We start from the raw sequence: 22,686 nt of genomic DNA on the forward strand, positions 1-22,686 counted from the left end.
ATTTAATGTTTTCTTTTTAACATGGTTCCAAATTGCTTTCTAAAATGGTTAATTCAATTTATAATTCTACCAAAAGAAGAAATATTAATTGCTCATGGATGTATGAAATCAATAAAATAAAAATGACAAAACAATCTGTATTACTTAAATGTCATATTGTTTAAATTGCCAAATGATTACTTATAAAAGTAAAAAAAAATAAAAATAATATGGAAGAAAAAAAGGTAAAGAATCTCAAGGAAAGTAATAAAAAAGTAGGGAAGAAAGGAACCAAGACCTACCAAATTTCAAACGTTATTATCAAGCAGAAATAATGAAAACAATCTGATATTGGCTAAGAAATATGTTGATCAGTGAAACAGATTATAAACACACTATTTAAGTACTCAATAAACCCAAAGATTCAAAGTTAACGTTAAGGTTAAGGTCATGCTATTTGACAAAAACAGAAGGGAATCTCTGTGAGAAAATAGGTTTAGTAAGCCAACATCTCATACCATACACTAATATATGCTTAAATGGGTACATGACAGTCATAAAATATGACATCATAAAAAAAATTAGAGGAGTAAGGAAAAATTACCTTTCAGATCCATGGAAGTGGGGAAGAGATCATTACAAAAAAAGATAAAGAAATTTATATAAGGTATAAGAAGAAAATTTTGAATAAATGAAATTTAAAAAAGTTTTTGTACAAACAAAACTAATGCAGTTTAATTTAGAAAAATAAGTAAGTGCATCAATTTTCTCTGATAAAATTTCCTATTCAAGTAAGGAAATTATTTAAATTTATAAAAAAGAGCTAATATCCAAAAGATAAATGGTCAAAAGATGTGAAAGGCAGTTTTTAAAGAAAGAAACCCAAACCACCAATAAACATATAAAAAATGCCCCAAATCACTAATAATTAGAGAAATGCAAATTAAGGCAACTCTGAGATTCCAACTCACAGATATAAGATTGGCAAAGGTGACAAATGAGAGAAATTACATTTATTGGAAAGGCTAAGGCGAAACAGGTACAAGCATTTTGGAAAGCAATTTGAAACCATGTTAAAAAGAAGTATTACATTGTCCATGTATAAGCCTATGCCTGAAGAGATCAAAGAAAGAAGAAAAGGACCAAATGTACAAAAATATTTATACTACCTCTTTTCCTACTAGCCTTAGTCACCTTCTGGTAAGCTGTTAAACAAATTAGGTTATAAGAATGAAATGTAATATTTTCTTATGCCATAAGAGGTGATAAAATGGACAGTTGCATGGGAAACAAAAAAGACCTCTATGAACTGAACCAGAGGGAAGTGAGGAAGGAGTAAGAGGACAATTTATATAAAGACAAGAAGATTATAAAGAACAACTACTTTGATAGACATTAGAACTCTGACCAATGCAATGAAAAACCATGCTTACAAAGGGCTGAAGATGAAGTATGTTACTCACTTCCTGCCAGAGAAATAATAGACTTAAAATGAACAAAGAGACACACATTTTTGGACAGAGGGAACGTGAGAAAATCCTTTACCTCATCTGCCCTTTACTTCTGTGATCTGTGGTCTTTTTGTCTAGCACAACAGTTAAGTAATTCATTGCCTACAAAATTACAACATGCTAACTCCTCCTTCCCTTTTCTGGTGCCAGATGAAAGGTAGGAGAGTCCTTTAGAGAGAGAGATGCAAGCTGTTGCCTTGGAATTTCAACCTTGACTGAAGCATGGAATTTATTTTTAATTTTTTAACAGGCCATTAAAAACTCTTTTGTTCATTCATGTTTTGTTTTATTTTGGTTGGCAGGTGGAATCCAATAAAAGAACTTTTCTTTGGGAGAACTTTGCTACCTTTACTCATAGTTGGGCCCTCTTCAGTTATGTGAATCTACAGAAGGAGAAAAAAAATCTTACCTTTGGTAGAGGATTATTCTTTTTCTTTTCACAGTCAGGTTTGTAGCTTTTTCCATTGATGAAATTATGAGTTGAAGTCCCACATAAGAAATCCTCTTTTTATGAGCAGCACCTGTGCCTTCTCTCCTGGGATGTCTGTGGGTTGGGAGTAACAGTCAATGCTGTCTTTGACAATGCATTTTAATTATAATTAATTATAATTAAAAAGCTCATTCAGTACTTTATTAAACCAGAAGAAATTTGTTGCTTGCTCAAATTAATGTGTACAACTTCCCTTTTAAATCTGCTACTAGTAGTTAAGTGGAAGGCAAATGTCAAGCACAAGCTATTTGAAAATTTTAAGAGAATATAATTTTCCTTTAAAAATATAATCTATACAAAATAAGTGAAAAAAGATAAAATAAATATAAAAAATATTTATAGCACCATTTGTGGTGGCAAAGAATTGGAAATTAAGGAGATGCCCATCAAATGGGGAATGGCTAAACAAGTTGTGGTATATGAATGTAATGCAATACTATTGTGCTGAAAGAAATGAGGAGCAGATGGACTTCATATTAATCCGGAGAGGCTTATACGAACTGATGCTGAGTGAGAAGAGCAGAACCAGGAAAAATTTGTACACAATTACAGACACAACATATGTGTGATGACCAGATTTGATAGACTGTACTCTTCTTCAGCAATGCAGGGTTATAAGTCAGCTCCAAAAGACTCATGATGAAGAGAGATGTCTACATTCAGAGAAAGAACTAGAAAGAACAGAGTTGAATGCAGATTGAAGCAAGCTACCTGCTCTATTTCTTTTTCTTGTTTGGTTTTGTTTCCTCTATCCCATTTTTCATTCCATCTGATACAATTCTTCTTTATAACCTTACTAATGTCTAATGTGAAAGTATTTTCAGATTCTATACTTGATTGTATGCAGCCATGGCCAGAGGCGGGGGTGGGGAAGGGAGGGAGGGAGAGAAAATTTGAAATTCAAGGAATTGTGGAACTGAATCTTAAACTAAAAGTAAACGAATAAATTAATAAAGACTAAAAAAAATTAAAAAAAAGTAGACTCAAAAAAAGTATGTGCTTCTATCTACCCTCTCCCCCAATCTGTCCTCCCTTCTGTCATCCCCCCTCTTATCCCCTTCCCCCCTACTTTCCTGTAGGGTAAGATACCCAAATGACTGTGTATGTTATTCTCTCCTGAAGCCTAATTCAATAAGAGTAAGGTTGATCCATTCCCTTTCACCTTCTTGCTCTTTCCCTCCATTGTAAGAATTTTCTCTCACCTCTTTTATATGAGATAATTTATCATATACTATCTCTCCCTTTCTCCTTCTCTCATTACATTCCCTTCTCACATCTCAATTTTATTTTTTTAGATATCATCCCTTCCTATTCAACTCATCCTGTGCCCTCTGTCTATGTATACATGTACACACATATACACACACTCACCTATGTATTTATACACACAATCACCCTCCTATACATACATATATGTATCTCTCTCTCTCTCCACACACACACACACATTCCCTTCAACTATCCTCATACTGAGAGAAGTCTCATGAGTTACAATTATCATTTTTCCATGTAGGAAAGAAAATAATTCAACTTTAATAAATTCCTTATGATTTCTTTTTCCTGTTTACCTTCTCATGCTTCTTTTGATTCTTCTATTTGAAAGTCAAATTTTATGTTCAGCTCTGGTTTTTTCATCAAGAATACTTAAAAGTCCTCTATTTCATTGAATGACCATATTTTCCCCTGAAGCATTATACTTGCTTTTGCTGGGTAGGTAATTCTTGGTTTTAATCCTAGCTCCTTTGACTTCCAGAATATCATATTCCAAGTCCTTCTATCTCTTCGTGTAGAAGCTGCTAGATATTGTGTTATCATGATTGTGTTTCCACAATATTAAATTTGTTTCTTCTTGACAGCTTGTAATATTTTCTCCTTGACCTGGGAACTCTGGAATTTGGCTATGATAATCCTAGGAGTTTTCTTTTGGGGATTTTTTTCAAGAGGCAATTGGTGAATTCTTTCAAATTCTATTTTACCTTCTGTTTCAAGAATATCAGGGCAATTTTCCTTGAGAATTTTTTGAAGGATGATTTCTAGGTTCTTTTTTTGATCATGGCTTTTAGCTAGTCCAATAATTTTTAAACTATCTCTCCTGCATATGTTTTCCAGGTCAGTGGTTTTTCTAATGAGGTATTTCACATTGACTTCCATTTTTTCCTTTGTTTGGATCTGTTTTATAGTATCTTGATTTCTCATAAAGTCTTTAGCTTCCATTTACTCCAATCTAATTTTGAAGGAATTTTTCTCTTCAGTGAGTTTTTGAAATTCCTTTTCCATCTGGGCAATTCTACTTTTTAAGGCATTCTTCTTCTAATTGGCTTTTTGGGCCACTTTTGCCATCTGAGTTAGTCTATTTTTTAAAGTACCATTTTCTTCAGTATTTTTTGGGTCTCCTTTAGCAGGTTGTTGACTCACTTTTCATGATTTTCTTGCATCATTCTCATTTTTCTTCCCAATTTTTCCTCCTCTTCTCTTAATTTTCAAAATCCTTCTTGAGCTCCTCCATGGCTTGTAACAAATTCATATTTTTCTTGGAAGTTTTTGATGCAGGAGTTTTGACTTCATTGACTTCTTCTGGTTCCATATTTTGATCTTTTTGTCCCCTAAAAAAGATTCTATGGTCTGATTGTGCTTCCTCTGCTTGCTCATCTTGCCAGCATATTGCTTGACTTTTGAGCTCTTTACCACAGTAGAACTCTGCTTCTAGAGTGAAGAGAGCTTTGTTCCAAATCACTGGGCCTTTCATAAATGTTGTCAGAGGTCTGAGGAGGGTTCCTTTTCTACAGACATGCCAAGCTCTGGTACACTGGTCATACACCCCAGGACCACCACCCAAGACTGCAATCCAGATCCAAGCAGGTCAAAGGAAGAGCAATTACCCTCTCAATGGTCACTTGGTCCCCTTATAATCTGCAGGCCAGGAGCTCTGGAGGCAGCCATGTGGCAACAGCTTCAGCCACCATGCCTCCACCACCTTTTGCCCTGGGTGCAGTGGCCAGACCATGCTCTTCTATGACCCATTTCCAACAGAGTTTCCCATTGACCTTTTACTTTGTCTTTTAGTGTTTATGGGTTGAGAAGTCTGGAAACTGCCACAGCTGCTGGTGGTTAACTCTCCTGAAGTCTGCTCTGCCATTTTGGGCTTCTGGTTGGGGCAGCCCTGGGTTCAGACCCACGTGGCTCACACAGGACTGTTCTCAGCTCCCAGCCTGGTGTGATAAACCCTTCCTATTGGCTTTAAGGGCTGCCTTCAGTGGGAGATTTGTTTTTCTCTGTCACTTTGTGGGTTCTGTAGCTCTAAAATTTGTTTAGAGTCATATTTTACAGGGATTGGAGCTGGTTGGTGCAGGGGCTCACAATTTCCTGCTTCTACTCTGCCATCTTGGTGTAAAGCCAAGCACGAAGAACAGCTTTCCAGAGGATTGTTGCTCTGATCACACAGTATAGTGAACTCTATTTATTCAATGACAAATCAGAGGAAAACATTCACAGAAAATCAAAATACACAGTATTCACAATGTTACAACTTATCACAGAAAACCAAAATACAGCATTCACAATGACTTATCACTAAAATGGCCTCATAGTTTTCACCAAAGTGGTCATAATAGTTTTCAACAAAATACAATCGTTTATTTAGTCAATCTCAAAATTCTTAATTCAATCACAAAGTACAAAAGTCAAAGTTTTCCACACCTGGATCACAGTAAATCATAATCTTCTCAGTCAGTACACAGCATCCAAGTAAAGTCTTCTTTCAGCTTGATTTGATTCTGACCCTCAGCTTCCATTGTTCCTCTTCCATGGTTCCAGCTCCAACTGTCACCTGGGTTCAAAGGCAGGCAGCTCCCTGTTTTTTGTCTGGCTCCTTGTCCAGTTCTTTGTCCAGTTCCTGTTCCATATTGAAGTTCACAGTGTCCAGTCCACTTCAAGTCCTTCACAGTTCCTGTTTCTGGGAAGATAAAGCTTGACAGAGCCATAATAATGTTCATACACATTGCCAGCACCATCATCAATTCACTATCTACCTGTGAAATCAACTCAGACCCACCAACAAGGTCCAAGAGGTCAGCACAAATCATCAGTAAAGTTGCAGGACCTCCAAAAACCCTCCTCTTGGGCTTCTGTAAACATACAACCAGAAAATCCTCTTTCAGTAAGATCCCAGGACTTCTGTACAAAGTGTCACAAACAAACATCAACACAGAGCAAACAAACAGAGTGCCAAGATACCACAAATTTTCTCCTTCTTGACTCTGCCACCACAAGAAAAATCTCAGTTTTTCCTGTCTCTAGCCCTGGGGCTCTCCTTATATAGTCATTAGCTCCTCCCTAGGAGTTCACAAGATCTAGGGTTCACAAGGTGTGGGGTTGACATGTTCTGTTCCTTAACAGACTTGATACAAGGCTCAAAAGAAACTTGAACTGAAACAAGGTGTTAATTCAATATCTGAAACAAGGTGTGAACTACTTCTGTGCTTGCCATTACTCTTGTCTCTGCCTGATCCCCATAATTTGTAAGGAATTAATGCAATTGTATAAACATTTAAGCCATTCTCCAACAAATAAGTGGTCAAAGGATATAAATAGTCATTTTTCAAAAGAAAAAAACAAATTTTTAAAACTACACGGTGTAATGGAAATAGGAATTTGAAAATCTTCCCTTCCCTTAATAAGCCTAGGTGAATTTGAGAACCTTTCCAGATTTGCGAATAAATTCTCCCCAATAGACTGAATGTGGTCACATGGAATCTGTGGTGAGAAGTTTGTTTTTCAGGAGGAACAACTTTTGTTGCTTTGTTGTCAAGTGGGTCATGAGGGTTGTGATGTCCTCTGACCCCGGAGAAGACAATATATACCTCTGAGATGAGATTTTGCTTTGGGTCTCACTTTCGGAAGAGTTGTGTGATTTGTCCAGATGAGACTCTGGCAGCCACTGAACCCTCTGGCTTTGAAAACCCAGATGTTGTTGCTTCTCTCTCTGGTGACTAACACTGTATGTATGTACTAGTCAGATAGCTAGAATCCCTGTCTGTTGGTCTGCTGAATTGTGTTATTTTCTCTGTATTTTTGTCTACTTGTAACTTCTGTTTGCATTCTCTGAAGTTGAGGGTGCTAACTTTTTACCCTGAACTAGGTAAATGACATGTGTTTGATTGATTAAAGTAAGATTGTTAACTTTTTTGAGTTACTTTCCTTTAGAAAAGCAGATCAAAGAACTTGTGCTAGCAGCCATCCTGGGTATGCTTGGTTGCTTGCTGTTACACATGGAAAAATATTAAAAAAAACTTCTCAGCAGAGATTAGAATGAACACAAGTAGCACAATGAACTATAGCACTGGAAGATGTCAGTGATCCCATAGCATCAAAAGTGTGATGACACTTTTATACTTCATACTTCTATGAGTAGGTCCTGGCCACATGTGATTCCTACAAGTATTCTCTGTTACATCTCCTTTTTAGGTGTATCCACCCTTCTGGCTGAGGTGTGCATATTTGTGGAAGAGTATGCACCAGGTATATGGGAGAAATATTCTATTGCTATTTTTTCCCCTCACCATGTTATTTCATTGAATGTGTTTGATTCCAAATACTTACATGAATGCATTTTCCAACCTTTGGGCCAACTTCCTGATGGATTTTGCCATGTATTCTCTACATGGGAACGTGACTCATGGAGGAGTCTTTTTTTCATCATTTGCTAAGGGATGAGACTGTGATCTCTGGAATGTTTATGGAGACATTGTTTTTCACAATCACTTAATAATTGTTTTAGTCTTAAAATTTATATTCCTTGTCCTATCTTCTAGTCTGATGTTTTTTTAGGATTTTAGAAGTTCCTAGTTGAGCTGTAATTGGGGCATGAGCCAAATGCAGCAAGCCTGTAATTCAAATTGCTACTTGATAAATTCAGTAATCCATGTGAAACCAGAATAAAATGTCTCTTTAGTCACATTTGATAAGAAAAATTCAAACCAAAATAACTCTGAGAGTCCAATTATTATCCATCAAATTGGCAAAGATGATAAAAGACACAAATTAATACTAATATGTCTGTTCTAAAGTAGGCTCACTATTACAATGCTGGTGGAATTATGAGCTAGTTGACTCTGTTTGGAAATATGAAATCATATTGTGAATTTAAAAGTGTAGATTTCCTTTAACACAGTTAAATGACATCTGTCACTATTCCTTTATTCAAATATATCACTCACAAATATGTCATAATTTTCTTAGCAACAGTAGAGAAAAAGTATAAATAGAAGAATCATCCCTTAAGTGTCCTAAACTTTAAAAAATTTTTAATCTCTATAAAATAAATTCCTAACTTTCCCAAGAGCATATTTGTATCTTTTTTAGTCATAGGAGAAAAATATATCTATCTAACCCTCAGCTTATACATTGTATAAAATCAGAAATTTTTCATATTTTGCACATTGTATAAACTTTGTGAATATTTCATCAATTACATTCTTTTTCAAATTCCTGAAACAGAACAAATTATCTATTGAGCATCAGAACATATGATGATGATGGTGGTGGTGGTGATGATAGTGACACTATTAACTAGTATTTATATCACACTTCAGGTTTTAAAAAGTGATTTGCATGTGTAATCTCATTTGATCTCACAAAATTCTTATGAGGCAGATGTTTTTATTATCTTCATTTTGGAAATGAGGACCTGGGGCTAAGGGTGGATAAGTAACTTGCCCAGGGCATACATCTGGTGAGTTTTTGAATGATTTTTAGAAAGCACATAGCACACCCTACATTCACAATCTTGAACATCACCCAAATTCCCTTATGTTTCTGTGTTTTACACTAGATATTGACAGTCCCATCTCGGATTAAATACAAAATCAGTGCTGAACATAAAAATGAAAATTAAAGATATAATGCTGACAATGGCAACTTTCTGTTACCACAGACTCAATAGCTCAAATGGTATACTTTTTTTTTGCTTTATGTATTGAGAACTTCAACCCTCTTCTTAGTTGTTAATTACTAATTACCCATTTACAGTATAATGGGACATTAGTGAAAATGTGCCTGAAGCTTTCCTGCAAAATTTGCTTGAAAGCAAATGATCAAATGACACAAAACAATTTGCTAAGTAACATATAGACATATTCTCTTGGGATTATTTAAGAGCTATGTAATATCCTTGTTAGAGATTTATTTGATAAAGTATCTGTGTAGTTAGTGAAAATTATTTTTACTTTTCATGAGACTTCCTCTCCCTCCTTCCCCCTTAGCATGAACATTTAAAAGGAACATTTATTTCTCTATGGAGGGAATGCTCAAATGGGTACCATTAACTTGAAAACATTTATTCAGATTTTCTTCAGGTCATTTTTAGAGATGGGATGACAAGACACCCTTGTGTGGGCACTGGTTTTCAATGTTCACTTAAGAAAATTTAAATTGAGTCTCTCTGAACTGTGCAGTAGGAGTAGTATATTAGTCTATATTAGTCAAATATTTTGCCCCTTTCCAAATACACAAGTGTGTAATTTGAATTAAAATATCAATTTATCAACATCCAAAATTAAGTTTATAGAGTCTTAAAACCAGAACTGACCTAGAAGTTATCTAGTTCAACCTTCCATTCAAATCGAACGGTGTTTTCTTTATTATTTATAAAAGGAATCCTCAAGCTGAGTAATGAATTTTTAATTTTTGTTTCAAAATAGATCATGTTTTTGCTTTATAGAAAATTTTAATTAATTAACATGCATCTATTGAGCGCCTATGATGCACAAAAAACTTTACTAACGGTTGGGAATTCAAGTGCAATGAATAAAACAATTTTTACTCCAAAGAAATTTATATTATGTTAGGTAAAAGAAGAAGCATGTAGAAAAAGTTATCCAATGTAAATATAAACTGAATAAATACAAATAAATAGTAGTTAAATGAAAAGTAGTCTGGGAGGAAGCGCGCTAGCAAAAGGGAGAAATCTGGGAAGGTTCACTCAGAGAATATTTCATTGGCATCTTAAAGGAAGAGAAGGATCCTATCAGAAATAGGTTAAGAGGAAGTGCATTGCAGACATGGGAGATGACCAGTGAAAAGACAAGGATAGGTGGTTTGTAATTGGGAGAAAAGAATTGGACTGAATCACAGAGTGTGGGAGGGGAAATAATATCCAATGAGGATGGAAAGGTAGGTTGGGGTCATGTTGTGAATGGCTTGAAAAGCTGAGGTAGTAAGAAATCATGGGAGTTGGTTGGTATTTAAAGTATTAAGTTCCGATTATGTAAATAAGTGCTGTGGATACAAATACAAACAAAAACACCCCAATCTCTACCCTAAAAGAGGATACATTACATAGTTGTTGGGTTGTTTTCAGCCATGTCTAACTGTTTGTGACCCCATTTGGGGTTTTCTTGGCAAAGATACTGCAGTGGTTTGCCATTTCCTTCTCCAGTTCATTTTACAATGAGGAACTGAGGCAAATGGGGTTAAGTGACTTATCCAGGGTTACACAGCTATTAAGTGTCAAAGGCCATATTTAAACTCAAGAAGAGGAGTCTTTCTGACTCCAGGTCTGGTACTCTATTGTACCACCTAGCTTTTCCTACATTACACTGGGAGAACTCAATTTTAAAAGTGGAGCTGGAAAGCAAGTTGGGAGGAGGAAGAAAAAGAATACTTGAAGAGGGGCAAGGTTTCTGGTCAAGAGGTGGAAAGTTGCCAAGAGTGAATTAATGAGCCTGGCCTAGATACCTTATGAAATGGCATTTTGACACTCACAGCTCAGAAGATATTCCCTTAGGGAAAAGTCATTTGCAGGTTGAGAAAGTTTCTATCTGTAAGGTAGAGAAGTCCAAATGACTCTTTAGAGTAATATCAGGATTATTACAATATTTACAGAATAATTTAAGGGTAAATGTATTTTTTATTTTTTTTCTTTTTGGAGGGGGAAGGTAAGGCAATTTGGGTTAAGTGATTTGCCTAAGGTCACATGGCTAATTTTGTGTTAAGTGTCTGAGGCCGGATTTGAATTCAGGTCCTCTTAACTCCAGGGCTGGTGTCTATTCACTGTGTCACCTAGCTGCCCCTAAATGTTTTTTTTTAGTGCAGTTACATATGGATGGACTCCTCTTTAATAGGCATGTCCCTGAAAAATTGTTTATGTTTAAGTTTTGTAAATTGAAACATTTTAAACTGCATGCATTTATGAAACATGCAATTTAAAGGAATACTATAATGAATCCTTTTGTCAAGTGACTAACCACCACTTAATTTATTTTCTACTTCCTGATTTTCATATGTCTTGTTTGCTTAAGGACAGGGATATTTATAGGAGCTCAAGGTCTATCTCTATGTAGGCAAGAAACCTTTTGCACAGAAGAAGTGATATTGCAATATAATTCACTTTATCACTACCTATCATTGTGATTGATACAAATTGCTGAAGTCTCTACTGATTTCATAGTGACATCTCTATGTCTGAGTGTTTAAATCCAGCAGGTGACCTATACATGCTATAATTTTGATTTACTATAGCCCAATTCTCACCTGAATCCCACTTTGTCAATACACGTAGCCTTAGTTGAAGGCTACCCAAAGGGCAAGGAAGAGATACATAGTAGATGTGAATATACTGAAATATATTATCAGGAGAAATTATACAAGAGAAACTTTATAAAGAATTTCATTAGAAAGAATGTATGACTGGAAAAATTGGTGGGTCAGTCATGTTGTGAAAGAAAGCATTACCCAACCAATTAACAACCTGTGTGCTCCACTGATATCAGCAGAATATTAAGAACTCTAGAGGAAAACATATGATATATTGGATGGACTTCTGTGGAAGGTTTATGGAAGGACTGAGACAAGAGTCATATGCATGAGAAGGTGTGGATGGAATTCATTTTTGTTCCATTGGAAGGAACGGCCACATCAAAGGGGTAATGAAAACATAGAAATATCAAAATATTATCATGATCTCCACTTTATTAACTATTTCAGCTATATAATAAGATACACATTGCTTTCTTTATGTGGCTAGTATTACTTTAAAACAAATAGATATTTAAAAGAAGTCTGGAATTTTTCAATTTTTTTGTACTAAGAAGGAGGTGAGAGGCAACGTTACTTGAATTGGTTTCAAAATCCTCTTCCTACAGTGTCCTCTTTAAATGACATAATTCTAAAGAGGAAAGCAAGCAGCAACACAGAATTTGATGCTATCTACATGCCAATCTTTCTAGAGTGCTTACCATTTCTTTGGAGTTAATGTGACAATGATGGATAACTCACATGCTTTGCAAGCATAGCTAAAAATAGCATCCTTTCCCAGCTAGGTCAAGTGCATTTTCTCTTCATTTTTTTTGCAACCCCATAATATCCTTCACTCTCTACTTCCTCCAAAAGCACTTATAATTTGTTTATTTCCTTGCGTTGCACAGGTAGAATTGTGAGGTCTGTCTTGGCTAATTATTTTGACAATCTTCCATTCATTATCTCACCCAAGCAGGGAACATTTTTGGACCATCAAGCTTATAAAATTACTATTGCACATTAATCAGTAGAATGTAATTGCTTGTTTTTGCCTCTGGGCCTAGAGCAAACTGCACGATGCCAGGATGTATACAATTAGACCTCAGATTTGCTCTTAAGCATCAACCTGGCAAAGACAAAAATGAGCATTAAAGTAATTGAAATAACGAACACCATGTGTCCTTCTGTTGCTGCCAAAGGTTATCTAAAACTGTTATCATTGTCCCACACTGCTTTGGTTCTTGCAACTCAAATATATTAGGTAAGGAGTTCTTTGGAAATAGTATGATTTTAGTTTTAAGAGGGGAAGAAATAAGGAAAGAAAAAGAAATGGCATACTCTACTTGTGGGTATATCTGCAGTCGTCAGCCCTTTTCCTATTACATGCTCTCTAGGAAAGGTTTTGGTTATTCTCCTGACTTCAATTACCATCTTTCCAAATGACTCATGATGGAAAATATTGTCCACATCCAGAGAAAGAACTATGGAGTCTGACTGCAGATTGAGGCATGCTATTTTCTCTCTCTTTTTTGGAATTGTTTAAGATCATTGCATTGCTGAGAAGAACTAAGTCTAACAAAATTGTTCATCACACAATGTTGCTGTTACTGTGGACAATGTTCTCCTGGTTCTGTTCATTTCACTCATTATCAATTCACATAAATCTTTCTAGGTTTTTCTAGACTGCCAACTCATCATATGGAACAATAATATTCCATTTCATTCAAAACCATAACTTGTTCAGCCATTAACCATTTGATGGGCATCCCATCAATTTACAATTCTTGGCCACCATAAAAAGAACTGCTTCAAATATTTTTTACATGGTTTCTTTTCCCTTTTTTCATGATCTCTTTGGGATACAGACCTAGAAGTGGTATTGCTGGGTCAAAGGGTATATTTTTATAGCCCTTTGGGCATAGTTCCAAATTGTTCTCCAGAATGGTTGGATCAGTTCACAACTCCACCAACAATGCATTGGCATTCCAATTTTCCCTCATCTTCTCCAGCATTTATAATTTTCCTGTCTTATAATGTTAACCAATCTGATAGGTGTGATGTGGCACCTCAGAGTTGTTTTGATTGCATTTCTCTAATCAATAGTGATTTTTCATATGTCTATAGATAGTTTTAATTTCTTTATCTGAAAACTGCCTGTTCACATACCCTTTGACCCTTTATCAACTGGAGAATGACTTGTATTCTTATAAATTTGAGTCAGTTCTCTATATATTTTAGAAATGAGGCCTTAATCAGAAATGTTGGTTATAAAAATTGTTTCCCAGATGTAGCGGCAAGCACCCCAAGTGTCCTCAGGGTTGCTGCCAACACAGTTTCTTAGATCTGCTTTGTTATAAGAAAGCAACTCAAAATGGGTTAACAAGCTTACTTTAATCAGTCAGATATGTATCGTTCACCTACTTCAGGGGGAAAGGTCAGCACCCTGAACTTCAGAATATACAGACTGAGAATTATCAAGACAGAGAAACAGATCAATTAGACAGTTTTCCAAACTGTCCAACCATTACATTCATACCAAACAACATCTGGGTTTCAAAGCCGGGGGACTCTGGACAACGGCTTTCCAGAGCTTCATTTGATCAAATCACAGAACACTTCTCAAAGTGAGCCCCAAAACAAAGCTACACATGAGGGCTTATATAGCCTTCTCCTGGCTCAGAGAATGTAACAACCTTATTGACTCACTGGCCAATCAAGAAGTATCTACTGAAAAACAAGCCTCCCACCCCAGGCTCCAGGTGCACTTTAGCCTAGGGGCAGGGAAGATATTACAAATTTACATTCCCAGATTTCTGCTTCCTTTCTAATCACTTGCATTGACTTTGTGCAAAACCTTTTTAATTTAATGTAATCAAAATTATTCATTTTGCATTTTATAATATTCTCTATGACTCGTTTGGTCATAAATTCCTCTATTCTCCATAAATCTGACAGGTAAACTATTCCTTGCCCTTGTAATTTGTTTATAGTATCAGCCTTTATACCTAAATCATGTACCTATTTTGAATTTATCTTAATATATTGTGTAAAATATTGATCTATACCCAGTTTCTGCCATCCTATTTTCCATTTTTCCCACAAGTTTTTGAAAATAGTGAATTCTTATCCCAGAAGCTAGAGTTTTTGGGTTTATCAAAGAGCAGATTACTATAGTCATTGACTACTATGTCTTGTGTACATAACCTATTCCACTGATCCATCACTTTGTTTCTTAAACAGTAACAAGTAGTATTGATGACTGCTACTTTATAATACAATTTAAGATCTGGTATGGCTAGGTCACCTTCTCTTTCATTTCTTTTCACCAATTCCCTTGCTATTCTGGACCTTTTGTTCTTCCAAATGAATTTTGTCATTTGTTTTTATAGCTCTATAAAATAATTTTTTGGTATTTTGATTTGTGCATCATTGAATAAGTAAATTGATTTAGGTAAAATTGTCATTTTTATTATAATAGCTTGACCTACCCATGAACAACTGATATTTTCTCAATTATTTAGATATGACTTTAAATAAAATTTCTCTTTCTATCTCTTGCTGTTGGACTTTAATAGCAATATATAGAAATGCCAATGATTTATATGGGTTTATTTTATATCATGCAACTTTGCTAACATTGTTTATTATTTCAAGTAATTTTTTTTACTTGATTCTCTAAGTATACCATCATATCATCTGCAAAGACTGATGGCTTTGTTTCTTTTTTGCCTATTCTAGTCCCTTCAATTTCTTTTTCTTTTCTTATTGCTAAAGCTAACATTTCTAGTACAATATTGAATACTAGTGGTGGTAATAGAAATCCTTGTTTCCCCCTGGTCTTATCAGAAATGCTTCTCACTTATTCCCATTACAAATAATGCTTGCTGGTGATTTTAGATAGATGCTCACTCACCATTTTAAGGAAGACTCCATTTACTTCTGTGCTCTCTAGTGTTTTTAATAGGAATAGGTTTTGTATTTTGTCAAAAGCTTTTCCTGTATCTATTGAGCTAATCATATGATTTCTTTTAGTTTTGTTGTTGATACAGTCAATTATGCTGATAGTTTTCCTAACATTGAACCAGTCCTGTGAGACCAGAATTAAATAAAAATATTTGACCTCTAATATCAAGACCCAGTAGAAAGTTAAACAAATAAAAAGGGAAAAGAAAACAGAAGGGATTCAAAAGAGCCAAACTATTTATATCCCTATATGGGAAGAAAATATTTATAATTTTTTTCTGATGTACATTCCAAATTTTGTTTTTTTTTATTTTTTGTTATCCTAAAAATTAGTTAATTTATTTTTAGTTTTCAACGTTAATTTGTGTAAATTTTAAATTTTTTCTGACTCCTTCCCCTCCCCCCCAAGCCATGATGGTGTGCAATCTGATATAGGTATTACATATACATTCTTATTAAACATATTTTCACATTAGTCATGTTGTATAGAAGAATTAGAATGTGTGAGAAGAACCATGAGAAAGAAAAACAAAACAAAAAAGGAAAGCAAATAGTATGCTTTGATCAGCATTCAGACTCCATATTTCTTTGTATGGATGTGGATTGCATTTTCTATCTTGAGTCTCTTGAAGTTGCTTTAGGTCCTTGCTTTGCTGAGAAGAGCTGAATCTATCAAAGTTAGTCATCACACAATGTAGCTGCTACTGTGTACAATGTTCTCCTGGTTTTACTCACTTCATTCAGCATCAGTTCATGTAAGTCTTTCCAGGTTTTTTTGAAGTCTGCCTGCTCATCATTTCTTATAGCACAATAGTATTCCATTACATTCACACACCATAGCTTGTTCAGCCATTCCCCAATTGATGGGCATGTCCTCAATTTCCAGTTCTTGGCCACTACAAAAAGAGCTGCTATAAATATTTTTGTACATGTGACTCCTTTTCCCAATTGTATGATCTCTTTGGGATAGAACCCTACAGGTTGTATTGCTGGGTCAAAGGATATGCAAATTTTTATAGCCCTTTGGGCATAGTTCCAAATTGCTCTCCAGAATAGTTGGATTAGTTCACAATTCCACCAACAACACATTAGCTTTTCAATTTTCTCACATCTTCTCCAGCATTTATAATTTTCCTGTCTTGTCATGTTAGCCAATCTGATAGGTGTGATGTGGTATCTCAGAGCTGTTTTGATTTGCATTTCTCTAATCAATAGTGATTTAGAGCATTTTTTTTCATAAGACTATAGATATCTTTAATTTCTTCCCCTGAAAACTGCCTGTTCAATATCCTTTCACCATTTATCAATTGGGGAATGACTTGTATTCTTATAAGTTTGACTCAGTTCTCTGTATATATTAGAAATATGCCCTTCATCAGAGACATGAGTAAAAATTCCTTCCCAATTTTCTTCTTTCCCCCTAATCTTGGTTGCATTGGTTTTGTTTGTACAAATCTTTTCAATTTAATGTAATCAAAATTATCCATTTTGCATTTCAAAATGTTCTCTAACTCTTGTTTGGTCATAAATTCCTCCATTTTCCATAAATCTGAGAGGTAAACTAGTCCTTGCTCTCCTAATTTGATTATAGTATTAGCCTTCATATCTAAATTGTTCACCCATTTGGACTTTATTTGCTACACAATGTGAGATGTTGGTCTATGCCCAGTGATTGCCATACCAATTTCCAGTTTTCTCAGCAGTTTTTGTCAAATAGTGACAAAATAGCTGGGGTCTTTGGGTTTATGAAACAGTAGATTACTATAGTCATTGGCTACTGTGCCTTGTGTACCTAACCTATTTCACTGACCCATCATTCTATTTCTTAACCAGTACCAAGTAATTTTGATGATTGCTGCTTTACAATATAATTTAAAATCTGGTATGGCTAGGTCACCTTCCCTAAAATTTCCTTTTACTAATTCCCTTGATATTCTGGATTTTGTTCTCATGCAGATTAATTTTTCTGTTATTTTTCTAGCTCTATAAAACATTTTTGGTAGTTTGATTGGTATTGCACTGAATAAGTACATTAATTTAGGTAGAATTGTCATTTTTATTATATTAGCTTGTCCTATCCATGAGCAACTGATGTTTTTCCAATTATTTAGATCTGACTTTATTTTCATTTATTTATTTATTTATTTTTTGCTTTTTGGAGGGCAATTGGGGTTAAGTGACTTGACTAAGGTCACATGGCTAGTTTTTGTGTTAAGTGTCTGAGGCTAGATTTGAACTCAGGTCCTCCTGACTCCAGGGCCGGTGGTTTATTCACTGTGCCACCTAGCAGCCCCTAGATCTAACTTTATCTGTGTGTAATTGTGTTCATATAGTTCCTGGGTGATATTTGTAATTCTTAAAAAAATTTATTGCTAATAGTACAGCTAGAAGGGATATACATGGATAGAGAGTGCATGTATACCACAAATTTGAGGGAATGATATAGAAAAAAATTAAGGGATGAAAAAGTGGAGTACAATGGGTACAGAAGGAAGGGAGAGGTAGAATGGGGTAAACCATTTCACATGAAGAGGTTCAAAAGATCTATTACAATGGAGGGGAAGATAAGAGGGTGGGCAATGGGCATTGATTGAACCTTACACGAATCAGTATTGGTTCAAAGAGGGAATTATATACATAATCAAATGAATATAGAACTCTATCTTCCTGATAAGAAAGAAGGAGGGGAGGAGATTAAGGTGGGGGGGACTTATAGAAGGCAGGGCAGACTTGGAGAGGTGGTAGACAGAAGCAAAATACTGGTGAGGAGGGAAAGAGTGAAAGGAGAGAGGGAAATACACAGGTAGTAATCATAATTGTGAATGTGAATGAGAGGAACTCTCTTATAAAACAGAAGTAGATAGCAGGGTGGATCAAAACCCAGAATCCTACAATATGTTACTCCTGAGAAACACACTTGGAGTAGAAAGACACACACACACACAGAGTAAAAGTAAAAAGTATTTTACACAAAGTAAAGGAGCAGAAACTATAATGCTTAAGCCAAAGTAAGCAGGGCAGGGGCAGCAATCCTGAACTCAAAGAAAAAATAAAAATGCACCTAATCAAAAGAGATAAGGAAGGAAGTTGCATCTTGTTAAAAGGTACAATAGGCAGTGAAACAATAGCAATGATAAACATGTATGCACCAAGTGGTATGGCATTCCAATCATCAGTGGAATGAATGGATTTGGTACACAAGACACAGTAGCACAAGACCAGTAGCCTAGTCTTTGATAAACCCCAAGACTGTAGCTTTTGGGAATTCACCATTTGAAGACTACTCCTGGGAAAGCTGGAAAACAATAGCACATAAACTAGGTTTAGACCATCATCTCACACTGTGTACCAAGTTACAGTCAAAATGAGTGCCTGATTTAGACATAAAGAGTGACATCATAATCAATTTGAAGAACAAAGCATAGTCTATTCATCTATATATTATACGCATGTGTGTATGCATATACACATATTGTATACATCTCATTTTCTGTTTTCACAAAGGAATATTTACTTCCAGGATATTATTAAAACTAATATATAGGTGTTCGCAGCCACCGCTGTAGCTCTCCAGCGCTAGGGTGCCTCTCGCTCTCCAAGCCCAAGCCGAAAGACAGGGGGGTGTATAAGGAGAAGTTTTCAGGAACGTGGCTCGTACCAAGCAAACTGCCCGTAAATCCACAGGTGGTAAAGCTCCCAGGAAGCAGCTGGCTACAAAAGCCGCTCGCAAGAGTGTGCCCTCTCCGGGAGGGGTCAAGAAACCTGATTGCTACAGGCCGGGTGCTGTGGCTCTCCAGGAAATCAGACGTTATCAGAAGTCCACCGATTCGTAAACTTCCCTTCCAGCGTCCAGTGCGTGAAATTGCTCGGGACTTCAAAACAGATCTGCGCTTCCAGAGTGCAGCAATTGGTGCTTTGCAGGAGGCAAGTGAAGCCTATGTGGTTGGCCTGTTTGAGGACACCAACCTATGTGCTCTCCATGCCAAACATGTCACAATCATGCCAAAAGATATCCAGCTATCACGCCGCATACGTGGAGAACGTGCTTAAATTCCACTGTGATGGGAAAGAGTCTTCATTCTCAAGACAGAAAAAAAAATTCTTCTTCCTGTTATTGGTAGTTCTGAACGTTAGATATTTTTTTCTCATGGGGTCAAAAGGTACCTAAGTATATGATCGAGAATGGAAAAATAGGGGACAGAACCAGGTATTGGCAAGTTTTTTCCATTTTCATTTGTGTGTGAATTTTGAATATAAATTCGAGGGCATAAAGCATTAATGCGGTCAAAAAAATGTTTCCGTGAACAAGTTTCAACAATTCAACTTTATAACAATTATAAACAAACCTGTTAAATTTTTCTGGACAATGCCAGCATTTGGATTTTTTTAAAAAGTAAATTTCTTATTGACGGCAACTAAATGGTGTTTGTAGCATTTTTATCATACGGTAGATTCCATCCTTTCTATACTTTTCTAACTGAGTTGTCCTACATGCAAGTACATGTTTTTTTTTTTTTTTAAAGCAATCGGGGTTAAGTAACTTGCTCAAGGTTACACAGCCAGTTATTTCTGGGTGTGGTGCTGAGTATCTGAGCCCGGATTTGATCCAGGTCATCCCGACACTGGAGCCGGTGCTCTTACTCTCTGTGCTACCTGGCCGCCCCAAGTACATGTTTTCAATGTTGTCTTCCTTCTGTGCTGTTCCTGGAAGTTTGCTCTTAAAATACATTAAACTATACCTGCTCTCGGTCTTGATTTTTCAACCACATATATATGAACATATATTTATATTCATTCCTTGAAATCATGTAATCAAAATACTATTCCATGTTTGACGATTTCTTCTTTTTGAAGGGGTTTTAATGTTTACCCTGTATTTGAACCCTGAAAAAAACAAGCGTCAAATTCATTTTTAAAAAATAGTGTTTTGGGGATAGAAAGTTTGTAAATTAGCTAGGAAAGTAAACTGGAACCATTCAATTTTCCACTTTTCCAATAATTGGTTTATTTCAATAGCAAATGGTGATTGGTATATGCCAGTAATTCTGATTAATCATTACTTTTGGTTAGTATGGTTAGAACCTTAATCACTGAAGGCAAATTTAATAGCAGTAGAGTTTGAATTCTTCAAAGTAAAACTTAGTGTGTAACACAACTGAAAAAACTATGAGGGTACAGCTTAAGGCTGAATACCAAATTCTGACTTAAGGTGCACATTGATATGATTTAGAATTTGAAAAAGGACCTTTGAAGTCATTTGGTCCAACCCTCCTTTTTTTCAGAAGAGGAATTAAGGTCCAGAAAAGATTAGGTGACCACTTGCCCAAGGTAATATAGGTAATAGAACTGAGATGGGAGCCCAGGTCCTTTGCCTCTATATCCAGTAAGCTCTTTGTGCTAAATCCCCAAATAACATTTAATTATTTACACTGTTAATATTTTGAGTATTTTGTGATAGATCATAATTATTTGGAGGTAGCTTAGTATAGTATGCTTCAAGTTGAAATTATTTTAGGGGTAATTTGTCACAACTACATAAGGATTTTATAAATAACAAAGCAATTTGAGACAACTTTAATAGAACTCATTTGTGTTTCTAACTAGTCACCCAACTTTGAATATAAATCTGTTTCAGCATTTTATATTTCAGCATTATACATTTCATTCAGCATCTCATAAGTGAGAAGTACTTGTTTCTCTAGATTTCATTACATGGTTAAACTACTCTAAAGAGAAGTGTTACTTAAATAAATAGACACATTTTAGAACCACCCTTTAAAACTATAAGGCATGATAATTTTTAAATTAGAATTTATTTGCCAGTATGACAAAGCAGCTTGAAGATAAATACCTCAAATATTAAGATTATAAGATTTTTATTTTCAGTCCTAAAATATAAGGCTTACGTAAGGTGCAAGGTTTCATAAACCAAACAGCATCATATAAATGATAGCCATTATTAATACAAGTGTGCTTTGTGTTGAAAAATGTTCAGTTCTGAAATTATAAATGCACTAGAAACTTAATTGATAGTCACTCTCCCATAAAGCAAAGGAAAGTAAAATTGTTTGGCTTGGAGAGCATAGCACAGGGAGGCTAGAGGTGAGATCAGTTACTATCAAAGCCTATAACCTTGATCCAAATTCTTAGAATTAAGCATTGATTAAGGGAAAAAATGGTTTACAATTCTTTCATGTTTTAGGTATTGCAAAACTGAAATTCAGATGTTGAAGAGACTTTAAAAGATGTGCTTATTTTATAGTGTAAACCCTTAAAAATACCAAGTTGTCATGGTAAAAGTTTCAACATGTTTACGTGGAGTCCAGGTTTCTTATTAAGACTAAGGTATTTTACTATTTTGGATGGTTATCATACAGTAATATATTTTAATTTCAACTGTTAGCAAAATCTGCATATGTTGAAGTTAATCTTGTATTTTCAGAAACAATAAATTCCTTCCCTGATTAAAAAACAAAAACAAAACAAAACAAAAAAACAAATATATAATTATTTGACATTACATGGGACTTAATTTCCCCCTGTACCACCTCATACTCTTGGGAGCAGATGGAAAATAGAATTTCATGATTTAACTTTGTTCCTCTATAATACAGTTATAAGTTACAAGTCCAAAGCCTATCTTGGACTTGAGCCCCAAGCACACTAGCTTCTGAGGGCTTCCATGCTAGATTGGCTGGTTATACATCTTACCTGAAACCTTGTCTTCATGGATGCTAATCCTGTCTGCTGTGTAGGGTGTGGATTCTCCCACTTATACCTAGAACCCAAAAGTACAACCAAAACAAACCAAAATACCACATCTCACCCAATTCTCAGGGTCACAGGGGAAAAAAGGGGTAGATGGGGAAGTTAGCAATAAGTTCCATCCAATCAGATCATATCTCCTGCCATGTGTGTGAATATGACTTCAGCCTTCATATTGAGAGGGGGAAAATCATTGAATATATATCTTATCTCCCTCACTAAAGCTCCATGAGATTAAGGAATACATTTTAATTATATTTGAACCTCCTCCTTAATTGTATCTGAGTCTTTTTTTGTAATCCTCTGTGTTTTATTTTATGCATTTAAAAGCATCATTCTGCAAAGAAGTTCATAGTCTTCATTATAGGCTTCAATCCTCTAAGACACAGATCAAATTTGTTATGCATATTTCAACATGTCAAGGACCTGTAATTTCATAAATATCAGTAGTTCCTCTATTGAGGC

At 35.3% G+C, this 22,686-nt stretch overlaps 1 pseudogene; it reads left to right on the top strand.

Moving 5' to 3' along the window:
• LOC138161097 (histone H3.3A-like) overlaps positions 1-19,948 on the top strand; it is a 56,152-nt pseudogene extending 36,204 nt beyond the window's left edge.
• Positions 19,949-22,686: the final 2,738 nt, after the last annotated feature.

The sequence above is a fragment of the Petaurus breviceps genome, unplaced genomic scaffold, assembly GCF_028583685.1.
Source record: "Petaurus breviceps papuanus isolate PSGF00001 unplaced genomic scaffold, PetGlider_PUasm1.0 118, whole genome shotgun sequence".
Taxonomy (NCBI): domain Eukaryota; kingdom Metazoa; phylum Chordata; class Mammalia; order Diprotodontia; family Petauridae; genus Petaurus; species Petaurus breviceps.